General features: G+C 48.4%; 1 long non-coding RNA gene across 1 annotated transcript; it reads right to left on the bottom strand.

Annotated features, from left to right (window-relative positions):
• Nucleotides 1-1,853: 1,853 nt before the first annotated feature.
• On the bottom strand, nt 1,854-10,013 carry LOC130679433 (uncharacterized). Its single transcript, XR_008992376.1, has 3 exons — nt 9,946-10,013; nt 4,359-4,434; nt 1,854-4,103 (listed from the first exon to the last, which is right to left on the bottom strand). It is a non-coding gene; the product is annotated as an uncharacterized LOC130679433 (long non-coding RNA).
• Nucleotides 10,014-14,603: the final 4,590 nt, after the last annotated feature.

Here is a 14,603-nt window from a genome sequence, read left to right as displayed (position 1 = left end):
TTACACCATGACTTGTAAGACCACAGCTTTTGAAAGGTGAAGGGAGACAAAGACCACAGAATAGAGAGTGAAATGAAAGAACTGGGTTTGGCAGTGATTGCATCTATTTCCCCTCCTGGGGGACAAAGCACCTTGCCTTTTCTGGGTCGGGGGTCCTCTGAGGCAGGGTCTGGGTGGGAGTAGGGGAGAAGCCTCCTACAACACCAATTTTCAGAGTCAGACCCTTTTTTGAGGGGAGTGAATTTGGACTGGGCATTCACATTTTACTTCTGTCTCTCAATGTCTTTCTTCACTACTAAATCATTTCTTAAAACCAAAGTTATTCCCGCCTTTCAAAAGGAGCCTTTTTGTGTAAATGGCCACCTACAATTCAATTTTGTGATGACTCATAGTCCTAAGATGTCTCCTGCCTTTAACACTCTTCCCCCTCACTGCCTGGGGCCAGGAAGGGCTCCCACAGACCCCATCCTGGCCTGGAGGTGTTCCTCTCACTGTCACTCTCTCCCATATCCGCACCAGCTGGCCCTATAGCCTTCTGAATGATGGGGAGGGTCTGGCCCAGATCCTTCTGGTGAAGAAGTCAGGAGATGCTTCACCCTAGGAAAGCCCCACTCAAGATTTTCATTCATCCAGTTAGTACATATGTAATGCTTCTCACTAAAACCTTACAGCAGCTCTATGAGATCTAACAATAGATACCCAACAGTAATCCAGCAATAGGTATCTAACAATGAGTACCCGTTTTATGGATCAGGAAAACAAGGCTCATAGGAGTTAAGCAGCTTGCCTAAGCTGCATTGTCATACTGAGACCAAGTCAGAATCCAGGCAAGCAATTTCCAAGGCCAGGCTCACACAGTTGGGCTGGCTGGGGTTTGGCCAGTGCCACTCCCTCATATTCACACTCAGAACAGGGGAAGCCAGATTGTAGTGAAATCCAAGTGTTTCTGGGAGGAGGTGCTTGGCCTAAGGCCAAGAAGGAGCAGGGAGGGGGTGCCGCTGGAGGTTTGTCTGTGTGTGGCTTCAGACCTTTAGCATTAGCGAAGCCAAACTCCAAGGGTGGCAGGAGGCCCTGTATGACCCTGAACAGGGTCTGTTGTGGGAATTTGGTTCCACCATTAATTTCTGAGCTCTTGCTATATGCCAGGCACAGGCCCTGCCCCAGGCGTTGCACTCCATGCCAGCTTCCACCACATGTTGTGGCTGGAGTCTCTGGGGTCCCTTGGCTTGGTTTGCTCCAGCTTAAGTCACATGTCCTCTTCTTCCTGAATGCCAGTCTTGCTGAGTATTAGAACTCCAGGTCACACCAGCCACAAAATCCCTAAGCTCCTAGGCCCCTGCAGCAGAGCTTAACCCCCATCAGAATCTTCTCCTCCCCATCCTCCTAGTCCAGGCCAAGAAGGCTTCTGTTCACCTGCATCTCCCCTGAGCTCAGCTAGATCAAGCTCACATGAGTCACAGGTTGGGCCCTAGTGAGCCCTGAATAATGCATCAAAGCCCTCTCTCGTGGATGAAAATGGGAGGAGGGTGGGGGCAAAGAGGTTCTGGATAATGCAGAGGAATCAGCATGTCCTCGGCCCTAGAAAGAACATTAGAGGCTCCTACAGCCTTTCCCACCCTCTGGTTTGCATGGAAATCTGGGGGTGGGGGGATGGTTCTTGGGACCTAAAGATCCACAGAGTTGGGTGACTCAATAAATGGATGACTTAAGGTAGGCTTAGGGTAACTGCAAAACCAATACAACCTCCAAATATTTCTTCAGACTTTTGCAACTGGAAAATTTAAAAAGAAACCAATTTTATTTTATAGTTTTGTTTTTATTTGGCAGTCCACCCTGGGGAAAAGCAGCATAATGTCTTCAATGCTTCGACCAATGAAAGTCAAAATGCAGCCTGGAGATCCAGTCACAATCATAGAACCACAGAACGGCAGAGCTGGGAGGGCCTGCAGAGGTGGCCACCCCACCCCACCCACACCCCATAACTGTACAGCCTGGGCACCCCTGACTGATTCAGGTATCCTGTTCTATTCCGTGAGGAAAGTCGCAGAGGGGAGTGGAAAGCCTTGAGCTGCAGGAGGAGGGGGAGTGCGTGGGCGTGCCCGTGATGCCCGCTGCTCTTCCTGGCACCATGCCCCATTCCTCTGGCTCTAACTGATCCTTCCCAGGCCACCTATGTGACTAGACTGCCCGCTCTTTCTGCTTCCAGACACTAGGGGCCATGGCTCCCTGCCTGTCTCTCTGGCTGCTCCTGCCCTTCTTTGTGAGCTTCTTCCCAGGGCTCTGCAGCCTCTGCAGCCCTCAGTCTACCATTCTTGGCCGTCTAGTTCTCCTCTCTCCTCACGCCCCCTGGAATGGGCTTATTTCTTCCTTTGGTGTCCATTGCTGTCTATGGCAATGGGCCTTAATCTTGGCATTGAGTTTTCTGAATGCTCTCCAGGGCATTATGACATAGACCACTGGGCAGTGAAGACACAGCTCTTCAGGCTTGCGGTACTCAAACCCTGCACTCCAAAGAAAGTACTAGTCCTTGACCAGCTCTGGGGAGACATCTTCTGAGCCTTTGGCATATCCTGCCTGTTAAAAGTGTTCTTGTATGCCTGAGGCCCTGGGCCTTGCTGCATCAGTGTGACTTCTCTAGGGCCTAGAAACTGAGTAGCTGAAGTCAGTCACCCAGGAGCTTCAAGCCTACATGACTGACCCCCCAAAAGCCCTGGTCCCCAGGCCTGGGTGAGCTTTCCTGATGACACTCAGCATGCATCGTCACATGTCACTCCTATGAGAGTGACTGCTGCCTCTTCAGCTCTCCTGGGAGGAGAAACATGGAAGGAGTACCTGTTTTGTCCTGGATTTTGCCCCATGCTGCTTTACCCTTCACTGGTTCTAATCTATATCCTTTTACTTTAATAAACCATAATCATGGATATAATAGCTTTTCTGAGTTTTTTAAGTACTTTCTAGCAAGTCATCAAGCCTGTGGCTGTGCTCTTGGGGACCCCCAACACAACCACCAAGGCTGGGAACACTGGACTACAGTATAGACATTGCTGGGCTCCATTTCCAGAGATTCTGGCCCAGTAATCCTGAGATGGACCTAGGAGGCTGCGTGATTAATGAGCTTCCCCTGAGGCTAGTACAGGAAACCAGGGCTGAGAAACCTGGATTAATCTGCTGATGATTTCCAATCAGGTCTCAAGTTTGGTCTGCCCACTGTACATATCCCCTCAGAGGCCCACGGGCCCTTCCTGCCTGACATGCCCACATGCCCCTCTTCTCCCCCACGCCTGGCCACACCTCCCAATTCAGCAAGCACATGCTGTCATGGCTGCCCACTCCGTTTCCCAGCCCTGAGAGGGAGTCAGGCACCAAGCCTTCCCAAGCAGCAATAGAGTCTCATCCCTGCCTCCCTCCTTCAGCTTTGCTCCAGCCCCCAGTGCCACTCCACTGGCATCGCACCAGATTGGAATCTGAGCCTGGCCTTTCCTTTTGTGAAGGCACATGGTGGCTTCTTGTGTCCATGTAGCCCAAAACTTTGGTGGCACTTAGGGTGTTTCTTGGGCTTTCCTGCCTGTCCTTGTACCAAACACATACCCTCCCCTCTGGCCACACAGAATTCCTTGCAGCCCCAGAACAGGAGGCCTCTGTCTGTGATGTCCTCTACCTCCTTCTATGCCCAGGCCACCCTGCACAGTCCTCTCTCAGTCTACTTTCCACCCTGTGTCCAGCTGCTCATTTGCTCACCTGCCCCTCTCTTCATCCTGAGGCATCCCAGGGCCTGGCATCTTCATTCGAATCCTTCAACACTGTTTGTTCAAGGAGTGAATGAGAGTCTTATTTGCCTGAGTCCCCAGGGCTCAGCAGGGTGCTTGGCACACAGCAGGCTTAAATAAACAAGAGCTGTGAGAACAGATTCTGCCCTTCTTTCTTCTTGTCCCTTCTTTCCTGTTATTTTCTTTTATCACTGAGAATCTGAGATATTGGTCACACCCAGATCCTGTCACCCAGGGCACTTCTTCAGAAGGTCCCAGCTGTTCCCTGGTTGGTCCTTGTATCTCCAGCCCCAGCAGATGAGGAACTGAGAGCTTTCAGAGGGCAGTAGAGGCAAACTATAAAAAAGAACAGTAACAAGAATTCATGTAGAGTTGGACTTTCACTTGGCCATCCTCCAAACCCAAAGAGTATGGTGGCATTCTCCCCAGTATACAGAAGAGACTGAGGCTCAGAGAGACTGAGTGAATTAACATTAGCACACAGCATCTTGGGTACAGCCACTATGGGAATAAGACCTTCAGAACCAAATCTTTGCTCTGTCTCTTTGAGCCAGACACCAGGAACCTGAAAGGCCACAAAAAAGATCTGACCTTTGGGTGCTTCAGTGCTACACCCACTTTGCCATCTTTTCCTTCATAAGTTCTGCTTCCCACTGCTGGCTGACCACTGTGAAAAAGGAAAATAATTTCATCATTGTATAAAGGCTGAGACAAGCTTAGAATTGGGAAAGGAAATCAAACTCTCCTTCAAGGAGGCCAGATGGGAGGTGGCTCCTTTTAGCCCACCTGGATATGCAAGAAGGAAGCCCCCCACCCACCTGACCCAGGCCACCTCCAGCAGCAGCAACTGGAGCCTCTCCAGTACCTGCCTTTCTGCTTCTCTCCAGAGACCTTCCTCATCGGATAAAGGTCCAGCTTTCAGCAGGCTTTCAAGGCCTTCTCTGATCCCATTGTGACTGTGGGTAAGATACCTTCTAGATCTACAAAATGTGGCTGAAACCCACACAACACCCTAAGTGTTTGCCAGAAGGCCTATGAGGTTTGCTTGTCCCATCTTGTCCCATCTTGGGAATAGATGAAGCAAGAAAAACAAATGGTGCCCCATGGCTGTCCCGGGGAGAAGTAATCAGCAGGGAGGCATGAGTGGCCCATGTCCTTGGAGCACTGCTAGTCCAGCTTCCATCACTGTTTGGCTGTCGGCCCTTTTCTTGACCTCAGTTTATCCTTCTGCCAAATAACAGGGTTTAATCAGGTCATTTCTAAGAGCTTTTCCTCCTCCAAAATGTTTAAGTGAGTACATATTTCTCTTTAGATGAATTAGCATCTGCTTTTCAACATAAGATTCAGCTTGAGGAGACACCCCTGGAGGTTTGTAAAGACCTGGCATTGACCATTAGTTTTCAGTCATTATGCCTAAAGGTCATTAAGTCTATCCTCCTGCCTTTGCAACTGGCAATAGCAAATCTTTCTACTTTGCAAGAATGCTGTTTCCTGCCTTTCTGGGGCAAACCTCTGCTCTGGCAAGACTGGCATTTTTGATGTCGCCCCAACATGCCTTTATGATCTCTCTTCTGAGATCTTTCTAACTCCCTCCCCTGCCTGTCCAGATACTCCCTGTCCTTGCAAGCCTTCCCTGATCCTGACCAAGGGTGAGTCATCTCCTCTGATCTCTCATAGTGTTTATCTGTTTTACTTCCTCCACTCATTTACTCGTTCATGCATCCACTCAAGTTTTTTAATGCTGTGGTGTGCTGGGTACCGTGGTATAGACAGAGATGAAAAGACAAGGTCCTTGCCCCAAAGGAGCTTCCCAGTATTGTTGGATTAATGCAGCAGGGACACAACTGCAACCCAAAGCTGGTGGGAAAAAATGCCCAATAAGAGCACACATAAAAGGCCAGTGTGCAGAGAGAGAGGGGAGAGAGGGTCTTCTTTCTAGAGACAAAGTATTTAAGCCAGGCCCCTGAAGCAGGGATATAATTCGGCCTTAGGTGTGGAAGAAAGAAGGCATTCAGGGGAAAGTCACAGTGTAAATAAAGGCATGCAGGTGGGAAAGCCACTGCCGTGTATGGGGAAATTGGTCCTATTTAGCAGAGACTGAGGGGAGACACAGTGGAACATGAGAGGCGAGACACATCAGGAAAAGACTGGACACCAGGCTGAGTGAGTACAAAGACATCTCCTACAGGATGGAATGGACCTTGAGTGGGAGGAAGGGTTACACTATGGAAGGAGCATTTCAGGGGTGGATCTGATGTCAGTGAGGTATTGATGCCGGGGTTCTTGTTCATGAAGCTAAAGAATGAGCTTCACAAACAGTCAAGGTAGGAGAGCAAGGTACAGGCTTTTATTTAGAGATAAAGTAAAAGGACAGAGCTCCCAGCTCATGCCAGGAGGAGACAAGAGAGCCCGTAGTGGTGCGTTGTCTAGGGGGTTTTATAGGCAGTTGAGGATTTTTCGAGAACATGAAAAAAACTTAGGGGTTTGGACTTGCATCACCTTCCCTGTCCTCAAGGTGGGCTGGGTCATAGTCTGATTGGCAGGGCTGACAGTGGGGTCACAGGTTATGCTGATACCCTTGCAGAACACTCAAACATTCCAGGCCAAGTTGCTCCTGGCCTTTTGACCTTTAACTGATCTCACTGAAGATGTCTATATTATTAGGTATCTGTCCCTAGAGAATTAGTTTGACCTTGACTTTGCATAATGCTTTACAGAGTTTCAATAGGGACTTCTTTGCCCATTGTTACATTGCTCTGACTGTAAATATTCTGTCCTGCTTTTCCCAGAGGCAATCACTCTACTCTGACTACACCCACGGTCCCTGTGTCAGTATGGGGGCGAGAACAGCTGGAGGCTGAGAAACAGGATACCAGACTTATGGCCCAAAGTGAAGGCTTCAGTCTGGTCAAAGGGGCTCCTTCTACTCTGAGTTCCACTGGAGCACAGCAAGGGTAGGCAATGATTTAGAAAATAAAAATGCTCCCTCCTCCTTACCATGGCATTCCTAACCGAGCTTGTAACCAGAGTTCTAGAAATGGAGCGATTAGCCTGCCTCCATTTCCTATCTGTAGCAACAGAAGGAAACTTGAAGATAATTTCAACTAGAATCTGATAACTTTTGTGAGGAAACTGTCGATTGTAAGATACATTTTAGCCGAAATAAACAGGTGAAGAGAGGCAACAAAGGGCCAGGTAGTTTATTTGAATGCCACTCCTGGGTGATGTTCTGCGGTCTGGGTACTACAGGCTGGGGAAGTCGCACCCGGTCAGGGAGGTGGGGGCTTGTAAGGGGTTAGGAGGGGGAGGAGTGGGCAAGCTATCCTAGGGGGCGTGGAGAGGTATGATTGGCTAAAGGTGACATAATAGTCAACTAGAAACTTTTTTCCTTCCAAGAGGTAGGAGGCTGACATCTGGGTCTTAGTTGGCACATCAGGATGGAATTCAGGAAGAGCTGTCCCCTTTCCATATAAGGCACGGACCTTGGGGTCTGGTCTGTTCTCCCCCTATGGCATCTCTCTGTTCTGTTTGCATGTCCTTATTTTTCCTTCCTCCAGCCTAACATCGATCACATATGTTAATTGCCAAAGCTTACACAGCCCTGTGCAACAAGGTGAAGGGGAAAATCTTCTTTCTTAAACTCAATATGCTACAAGTGGCATTCAACTCTGTCTCAACCAGTAAGACTCCACAAGCTTGTCTATAGCTTTGCAGATGAGAGAAATGATGATGATATTTTTATGACACGCAGTGCCTGTCACCAAGCCCACACCACTCACTGAAGGAAAGGAAAATGAAGCTTGGCACATTATAGCCCTGTTTGGCAAAAGTCACAAGATAAGCAAATAATTATTATTTAAAACCAAAGAGGCTTATAATTTATTCATGAATGCCACATATTCTATATTAGATCTCCCACTTCAATTTAGTTGTATCCTTTGAAGAAAATTTATAAGACATTAATTATTCAGAAAATGCTACCAGGCTAATGGAAGAAAATATTTTACCTACAGAAGGTACCACACTACACAATATGGTGTGGTGGTAAAGTGTGAGGTTCTTAAACCAGTTTGCCAAGATTCAAATCCTGTCTCTATCACTTTGGATAAGTTACTTGGCCTCTCTGTGTCTCAATTTCCCCATCTGAAAAGTGGAGATGACAATAATGTTATCTGTATCAGAGCATTGCTTTAGGGATTAAATAATACATGTAAAGCATTTTGAATAATAGTAAGTGCTGTATATTTGTTGTTGTTATTTCAACATTTCAGATAGTAAATTTTCTATTGTCCAAGTGACAAGTATCTCTAAGCTGATGACACAATGAAGAACTTTAAGGTATCTTAACTTTCTTTCAATTTTGTGAGGAAAGAGCACCAAAAGTAGAAGCCTAAAGCAGGCATGAGAAGGAAACTTGGTTTGACTGGATGGTTCCTTATGGTTCTTAGGCTTTTGCCTTTCAAAAATGTACTAAGCTGTATTGATATGACAATTTTTAATATCAATCTAGCCAAAAAGGACCAACAGACCCCACAAAACATTGAGTCAGACATAAATAGTATAAGAATATAGTAATTTATCTTCCATTTACCCCATGGTCCCAAGCACATAAGCCAGTGAAAATCATGCCTGGACCTGCCTGGGACTTGCCTGGACTTGCCTCACCTTATTTCTAAACATTCTGACCCACCCACAAGGCAACAGGCCAAGCGGTACATTTCCACTCCACCCCTACAAAAGACACAACGTTCTGCACCATGCTGCTGCTTTCTCTCTCTCTCTCTCTCTCTCTCTCTCTCTCTCTCTCTCTCTCTCTCTGGGGGCAGCCACTTTCTCTTTCAGATAATAAAATCTCTTGCCTTGGCCCATGTCTCCTGAGTCGTTCTGAGTAAGGAGGGTCACGGCGAGATACCCTTTCATTGGTGCCGTGACTTTGGATGAGGCTCTCCCATTGACTTTGCTCTTCCTCTGGGAACCTGAGCTACTCTGGCAACCCTCACTACCTGATCCTCCTCCACGGGCTCACCATCCATTTCCCCAGTCGCTCGTCTTCTTACCCAACACCGGCCTTCAATTTGATGAGTCTCCCCTTCATGGTCGACTTAAATGTCCCTTTGGAACCTTGGAAGTGACTGTTGAGCATCCGACACCCCCAAGGGTTCCTGCAGGGCAGGGAAACCCCCAGCCATGGCCTTCATGGCTATGGTTGATACCCAGAGTCGACCCTTCTCTGCCTCCCCATGGTGAGAATCCTCATTCATTGAAGCCTGGTCTCCCTTTATCTATTCGTAAATTCCTGGTACCAGGAACCGAGCCTCCTTGGCATTTTCGCCTCGACCACTCAGTTAGAGGTGGTGACAATCCCTAACTGTGTCTGGTCTTCTCTGTGACCTTCTCAACTGCTCTGGGATGCCTCAGCGACTTGTGAATGGTCTCATTCTCACCATGGGATCTGGCCCCTCTGTTCCTGCAGATTCACCACTAAGGCATTTACTCAATAATCTAAAACCCCTCCACCTCACTCCAGACCTCAGACCTTTTCAGCTTGTTCGCTACTGTAATGAGATCTGGCCACAATATCCCTTGCACAATCAGTCTAAATGGCCCCCCAATGGCTCTTTAGATCCTAAAATTCTCCATGACTTATACAACTTCTATGAGTGCACAGGCAAATGGAAAGAGATCCCATATATCCAGGCTTTCTCCTACCTCCGAACCAAACTCACTCTCTGTCTCCCTTGCAATCCTAAACATCCTCTCCTCATTCTAAAAAACTTCACCCACCACCCACCAATTCCCACCACATCCTCTGACTTTGACCCTCCTGATAAACCCCCACCCTACCAACCCCAAATCTCCATGGCACCTCCTCCTTCTTCTCCTCCCCCTCAACCTCCACCCAGTTTCCCACCACAAGCTCCTGGCCCCCACCTCCTCTACCGCAACCAGTTTCCCTGCCATCCCGAGATTCCCTACCAAGTCCTCCAGTCACTCGCTCTTGAACCCAGATCCTAGCCCCACTACGGGAAGTAGCTGGTACAGAGGGCATCATCTGGGTGCATGTCCCTTTCTCTCTCTCTGACATATCTCAAACTGAGAAAAGATTAGGCTCTTTCACTTCCAACCCAGCTACTTACATAAAAGAGTTCCAGTACCTAATTCAGTCATATAATCTTACCTTTCATGATATTCACATGATCCTATCCAACACACTTTTGCCCGAGGAGCATAAGCGAGTCTGGGAACAGGTTAGAACTCATGCCAATGAGGTTCACCAAACTACTCCAGCTCATCCAATAGGCACTGAGTCAGTTCCTGACCAACACCCTAACTAGGACTATAATATGGCAGGGGGAGTCACCAGTTGAGATCAATTCATCACCTGCCTCATGGCAGGTCTCAGGAAGTCAGCCAATAAGGCCATTAACTATGAAAAACTCCAAGAGGTTATTCAGGATAAAAATGATAATCCCTCTGTGTTCTTAGACTGCCTCACCAAAGCTCTTTTACAATATACAAACTTAGACCCTGAGACCCCAGATGGGAGACAATTATTAATGACCTACTTCTTCATCCAGAGTTTCCCCAACATTAAAGCTAAACTTAAGCATCTAGAGAAGGGACCCTAAACTCCTCAGGCAGAAGTCCTGGCAGTGGCCTTCAGAGTACATAATGAAAGAGATAAAAAGGCCCATAAACAAAAATATCAAATGATGGCTAAGGCCTTTCAACCTACACCAACCACTGGTGCTCAGGTATCCTCACTTCCTAAGAAGCAGCCAGGAGAACCTCCTGGCCCATGCTTCAAATGTGGTCAAATGGGTCATTGGACCAGAGCCTGCCCAAATCCCTGGAAGCCCCCCAGTCCATGTCCTAAGTGCCATCAGGAGGGACACTGGGCTGTTGACTGTCCAGGCACACCAAGAGGTGCCAGGCCATCCAGCTCTAACACTCCACACATAGACCTTCTGGGTCTGGCAACTGATGATTGAGGGGGCCCAGGACTCCTCCACCCGACCACTACCATCACTGTACAGGAGCCCAGGGCAACCATCGTGGTAGCATGTAGGCCCATCTCTTTCCTTTTGGACACTGGGGCCACCTACTCAGTTCTGAAGGAGTTTTGGGGACCTACCTTCCTCTCACAACCCTCTATAGTTGGGGTAGATGGCACACTTCATTGACCTTTACAAACTCCCATGCTTCACTGCATCTTTAGAGGCATTGCCCTCTCTCACTCCTTTTTGGTGATCCCCCAGTGTCCCATCCCCCTTATGGGAAGAGACCTATTACACAATGTTGGAGCTTCCATTACTTTTGCTCCTGGACCACACCTCAACCCCGACTCGCCTTCAATCCCACTTTTCCTCACCCTCCAACCTGCTGAAAACCCACCTCCCTCTCCTTTTCCTCTGGCACCCCATCTGGTCAACCCTGTAGTCTGGGACACCCTCACCCCCTCTGTCACCACCTGCCCCCCAGTAATTATCAGACTTAAAGACCCCACCTCTTTTCCCTCTTAACCTCAGTACCTGTTGCCCCTCAAGAGTTTACTGGGCCTGCAGCCAATTATCCAGGAACTTTTATACAAACGGCTACTACGCCCAGCCAATTCCCCCTTCAATACTCCTATACTGGCAGTTAAAAAGCCTAATGGTTCTTACAGACTTGTCCAGGACCTAAGAGTAATTAATGCAGCCGTTGTTCCTATCCATCCTGTGGTCCTTAACACCTATACTTTATTGTCCACCATTCCTGCTTCCACCAATCACTTTTCTGTCCTTGACCTCAAAGATGCACTATTCACTAACCCCCTCAATCCCGACTCTCAAAATATTTGCTTTCACCTGGACCAGTCCTACCACCCAGACTTCTACTCAATTGACCTGGACAGTCCTTCCCCAAGGCTTTAGAGATAGTCCCCACCTTTTTGGACAGGCTCTAGCACAAGACCTCAAATCCCTTACTCTTTCAAGCTCCACCCTCCTTCAATATGTAGATGATCTCCTGCGCAGTCCCTCCCTACAAACCTCTCAACAGGATACTATTCCCCTTTTAAACTCTCTCTCAGAACATGGCTATCGGGTCTCACCCTCCAAAGTTCAGCTGTCTGCCTCTCAGGTCACATACCTGGGAGTTCAGCTCTCCCTGGGCTACAAGGCCATTACCATAGACAGGAAAAAACTTCTCCAAACCATGCCCATTCCAAACAACAAAGACACCATCCCTAACTCCCAAATGGCAAATACCATACACAGTAATCCTTTCCATGCCAACTGCAGTTAAACTCCAGGGTCTTCCCCGTTGGATACACAACTCCCACCTTAAGCCGTTTGTCTCACCTTATTCCCCTCCCACCAAATCTCCCACAGGCTCCTACTCTTCCACCCTGACCAGACATCTTACTCTCCACATTTCACAACACTCATCTCCACTTCCACTCATCACTGAAGAAGTATCTGCCCACACAGAGTACTAAGACCTCCTTTACAACCGCCATGCATCATGCTTCAGGATTGTTAGCCCTGGTCTCAACACTTATTCTCTCACCATACCTATCTTTCCCAAGACCAGCCCTTTCTTCTCTTTCAGACTGTCCAAAAGACTGCACCATCAAAGATTCCCTTTGCCCTACAGTTTGCTTTTCTGCCTACACATATGTCCCCAAAGAATGCTATAATTCAGCCACTCTTGTAAACATAGCAATCGGCCCAAATGCAAAAAATTTCTAACCAGACCTTTAACCAGCTTATATTACAAGATTAAGAATCCCTCTCCAAAGACAATGATCCTTATTAAACCTGGAACACGCCATCACCACTTCAGACCAAGGGCTCATCCGAGGACCACCCCCCCATCAATACAATAATGAACTTCATTGCCCCTAATCAGCAGGAAGCAGTTACTGAAGACTGACCTTCACCCCTTCCCAAGTCCTCTACCATTTATAAAACAGAAAAGGGAGGAATATAAGAATATAGTAATTTATCCTCCATTTACCCCATGTCCCAAGCACATAAGCTGGTGAAAATCATGCCTGGACCTGCCTGGGACTTGCCTGGACTGGCCTCACCTTATTTCTAAACATTCCGACCCACCCCCAAGGCAACAGGACAAGCTGTACTTTTCCACTCTGCCCCTACAAAAGACACAATGTTCTGCACCACGCTGCTCTCTCTCTCTGTCTCTCTCTGTCTCTGTCTCTTTCTCCTCCCTCTCTCTCTCTCTCTCTCTCCCTGTCTCTCTCTCTCTAGGGGCAGCCACTTTCTCTTTCAGATAATAAAATCTCTTGTGTGGGCCTGTGTCTCCTGAGTCATGCTGGGGTAAGGAGGTTCACAGCGAGATACCCTTTCAAATAGGAGAGTAAAAACCAAAACATGGACAACTACAGTAATGAAAAATATATAACTACCAGTGTTAGGCTGGAGGAAGGAAAAACAAGGACATGCAAACAGAACAGAGAGATACCATAAAAGGAGAACAAACCAGACCCCAAGGTCCGTGCCTTATATGGAAAGGGGACAGCTCTTCCTGAATTCCATCCTTCTGATGTGCCAACTAAGACCCGGATGTCAGCCTCCTCCCTCTTGGAAGGAAAAAAAGTTTCTAGTTGTCTATCATGTCACCTTTAGCCAATCATACCCTCCATGCCCCCTAGGATAGCTTGCCCACTCCTCCCCCTCCTAACCCCTTATAAGCCCCCACCTCCCTGACCAGGTGCAACTTCCCCAGCTTCCATTTATGTAGACTGGTGAATCTCGCCTGGGAATTGTGCTCAAATAAACTGCCTGGCCCTTTGTTGCCTCTCGTTCCTTGCTTATTTTGGCTAGAATTTATCTTACATTTGGTGCCAAAAAAACCCGGGAAGGAGCATGAGCACAGGGCCCAGACCAGCAATCGGTGTCCCTGCCCCCTCCTTCCCTGACCCAGGACGTCAGCCTGCTCTCCACTGCGTGGACTATTTTCCAGTGAGTCCCTCAGTTTCCCCTGGTCTGTTTCCCTTCCTAACTCCGTTTCACCTGGTCCATTCGAAATCATAGCTATGTCCAGGTTGGGGCATCCAGCCCCTGGACATCCAGCCCATCCGCTGCGGGCATCCAGGATACTGGCCCCTGGCCCTGTGGTGTGGGAGACGTCCCTCACCCAGGATCCCAGGCTGTCTCCCCTGTCTTGGAGTGCTTGGGACACTGGGCGCTCCTCTCAGCGAGATTAGTTGGGGAGTGGCACAGACGTGGGGAACCAGCCCTCAAAAGTAGAGGCTCAGACCCCATTGCAGTGTCTCATTTCTAATTTGGCTACTCTATATTTGTCCCGGGAAGCTTGCAAATGGAAGCTAGTCTTCCTTTGCTCTCAGGCCTGGCCTCAGTATCCCTTGGACAACCAGTCTTGCTGGCTCCCTGAGGGAACTGTCGATTTTGGCCTCCTCACTGACTTGACTAATTATTGCCACCGGAGCAGAAAGTGGAGTGAAATCCCATATGTGCAGGCCTTTTGGACTTTGTGTACCTGCCCAGATCTATGTGTTAAGTGTATTCCTTCCCAAGTTTTGTTAGCCCAGGCCTCCACCAAGGACAGCTGATCTCTACCACAGAGGCTCTTCTCTGACAGACTCAGCAGAGGATCTTGGCTACCCCCCTTCCCGCTCCTCCAGGCCCACTGCGGGGGCCAGCTCCCTTCCTCAATGTTCATGTCCTCACCCCTCCTCCTCTCTCTCTCTCTCTCTCCACCATCTTGTTCCCCTCCTCTTCTGGTTTCTCCACCATCTTGTTCCCCTTCTCTTCCAGTCGTGCCACCATCTTGCTCCACAGGTGCCGACTCCACTTCGGAAAAAATGGA

Source organism: Manis pentadactyla, chromosome 11 (assembly GCF_030020395.1).
Source record: "Manis pentadactyla isolate mManPen7 chromosome 11, mManPen7.hap1, whole genome shotgun sequence".
In the NCBI taxonomy this organism is placed as follows: domain Eukaryota; kingdom Metazoa; phylum Chordata; class Mammalia; order Pholidota; family Manidae; genus Manis; species Manis pentadactyla.
The sequence above is the reverse complement of the archived record's forward strand: the minus strand, read 5'-3'. Positions and strand labels throughout refer to the sequence as shown.